The sequence below is a fragment of the Lycorma delicatula genome, chromosome 7 (genome assembly GCF_047948215.1).
Source record: "Lycorma delicatula isolate Av1 chromosome 7, ASM4794821v1, whole genome shotgun sequence".
NCBI lineage: Eukaryota > Metazoa > Arthropoda > Insecta > Hemiptera > Fulgoridae > Lycorma > Lycorma delicatula.
Genome location: NC_134461.1, coordinates 59,711,527 through 59,714,451, shown reverse-complemented (window position 1 = coordinate 59,714,451; position 2,925 = coordinate 59,711,527).

Sequence of the window (2,925 nt, the reverse complement as noted above, 5' to 3'; positions counted from 1 at the left end):
TTCATTGTTTTAATTTTGAACATATATATTTAATTTTCCTCCTCATAAAACCAAACTTACACAACATTCATCAACACCAGGTTTTCCGATAAACAGCAAATATTTTTGAATCGTCTTCATCTATTAACTACATTTGCACAAATTAATATTGCTATAAAAACTATATCAATCTAAGAAACAACCCTTAAAATCCAATTTTACAATATATCCGCCAACGTAAAATTGAAATTATATAGCCTTCTAAAGATTAATTAATATTTTGCTTTTAAACCTGATATACATGGACAATATACTCGTGTTATATCTTAACACTTATCACCTGTGTGTTACACAATAATTTTTAAAAGACTGCTTAAAATATAATTTTTTTTCACCAAACCTGCTTCTTATGCCAAAATTTGCGTAGTAGTTTATGCTTAAGGATGTAAAAGAAAGTGTAATTAATTTTTAATTAATTATTTCCATATTAAATATATGAAATAATAACCGATAATGCAATAGTAAGAATGTTTATTTAAAGTTATTTAGAGCTAATATGAATGTAAACTCGTACCTAATAACATTACTTTTGCTGGAAATTAAAAAAAAATATATATAATTTATAGAAAAATATTTTTATTCAATGAAATCTATAATAATAAAAATATTCCATGGCAGGAAAAGTGAATGAAATAATAATATTAAATTAATATAATTCCTTATCTCAATAAGAGAGTAAAATATACAACTCTTATCATCATAAAAAAACTTTATTCATTATAATTTTATTGAATTAATTTTTTTTATTTATTTATTATAATTTTATTTTTTTATTGTAGGTATATTTACAGATTTACATTTCTTCTGCGACTTTGAAATAAAATCCATTTTTACAAATAATTTCACATCTGACTTTTTTACCTATATCACTGTAGTCTACATGAAGACAATGTGAAGCCATCATTGCCTATGAAATCTACCTGTTTTTTCTACACTCACTTTAAGATTTTCTGGGATATAATTTAGGGTTTAAATAAACATTTAATACTTTGGTATATTATAACATTTTATCTAAATGTCCTTACTAGATTGCCAGTAAAATATCCTGAATTTTTTTTAATAAAAAAAGATAATTATTTGAGGATTTTCGAGAAAAATTAATCAAATCGATAATCGATTAATGCTTAGGATTATAGCTTACAGTATCAAAGAAGGAAAAAGGCTGTTTAGAAAATTTTACACTAGCTACGTTTATTTCTTCTCATCAAATTTAATAATACACATTACTTAATATATATATTACTTAAATATATTGTAAGAAGAAATTTTTTACTTATTTGTAAAAAAGTGTTAATGTTGGGCGTAATTGTAATTATCATAATGAAGAAAATACAGTTTATATCAAGTAAGACCCGATCTCAAACAGATATATTAAATAATAAAATTCTGTTACAAGACAGATTAAACGCTACTATAAAATATTTGAAATTTCATTTAATAAGATATCAACGTTCACGGTTGTGCCAATATGGCTGAACTTCATCTTGCCGAAAAATATATTCTTTAGAGTGTTCATTTATGTGTTTACAAACCGGACCTGCAACATTAAAATTTATGAATGACCTATTTAATTAAAATCTTAAAAAATCTTATCTCAAAGAAGGATCATAAATGTTTGTAAACGAAACCGAAGAAAAAACCAAACTTTTTGTGAAACTCGGCCCGACTGTACAACTTCGAACGGATTCTCATGTTTCCGAAGGCAAACATTGTGATGTAAACCATTTCCAATTAAATAAAATTTTGTTTCATCATTAAACATCAGCCACGATAAGAGCCTATTGCCCTCGATATAAACTAAGAGCACGTAGCAAAAACCATTACCTATTATTTACTCACTCACACGGAGAGCGGTTGTATCGTTTGTAATCAATATGTACCCGATTACGACTGGTAAATTTGAATTTTTCTATGACTGTAACTGAAATTCAACCGTTTTCTTAACACACACCAAACAGTCATATGAGGAATCACAATTTTTCACTTATCGCGATAAATCAACTTTTGTGATTTGCTGAAAAGAGTCTAGAATTCGTTGTACATTTTTCTCTAAAGGACGTGGTCACTGTGAACTCTTTCACTTATATAAATACCCCGATTCTCCAAATTGTTTATACCAGCGAGTAATATTTTTATATTATAGTTGATAAATCCTCAAACGATGTCGGAACGCACAGTGAGACTTTATTAAAAACTATGTCTTGCTACATCTTAGAACACTGAACGGTTTGGGTTGCATAGAAGCCCCTTTTATTTAGGATGTTATAGTGCGAAGCTAGCGTTTGTTTAAGAAATAGTACCGGACGCCAGAACGGCATTCAAAGTTAAGACTCGCACATTCAAGTAGTGCAAATTTTATTCACTTGTCATGGAAGGTTGCACGGATTTATAGTTTTGAATTCAAATCATTCTTTTTCATACATTCCGGTATTTATCACTTAAAGATTACTAGTAACTTTATTGAAAAATTTATTTATTTTACGCAAAATAACTTTTAAAGAGGTGGTAGAAATGGTTTGTAGAATAATTTAAATTGTTTATTTTATTTATAATTATCTATAATTTTTACTGAATTTGGGTTTATTGCTGTATGAATACCAGTTTTTGCAACATGACTCATCTGGAAAAGGTAGTATTTGATAGGCAACATTTGTATTTTACACGAAAGTGAGATAAATGATAGCTTACCTGAAAAGTAGTACTAAATTAATTATTTAGTACAATACTTTTACTTTAAGAATTATCCTTTTTAGAAAAAAATAACGAAAACATTTTTTGCTATAATAATAAGTATATTATCATAAATATGAATAACAGTAAGGTTCTTCTAAAATAAGAATGACAACATTTTTAATTAATATCTCGCAATCATTACATAAGTAATTT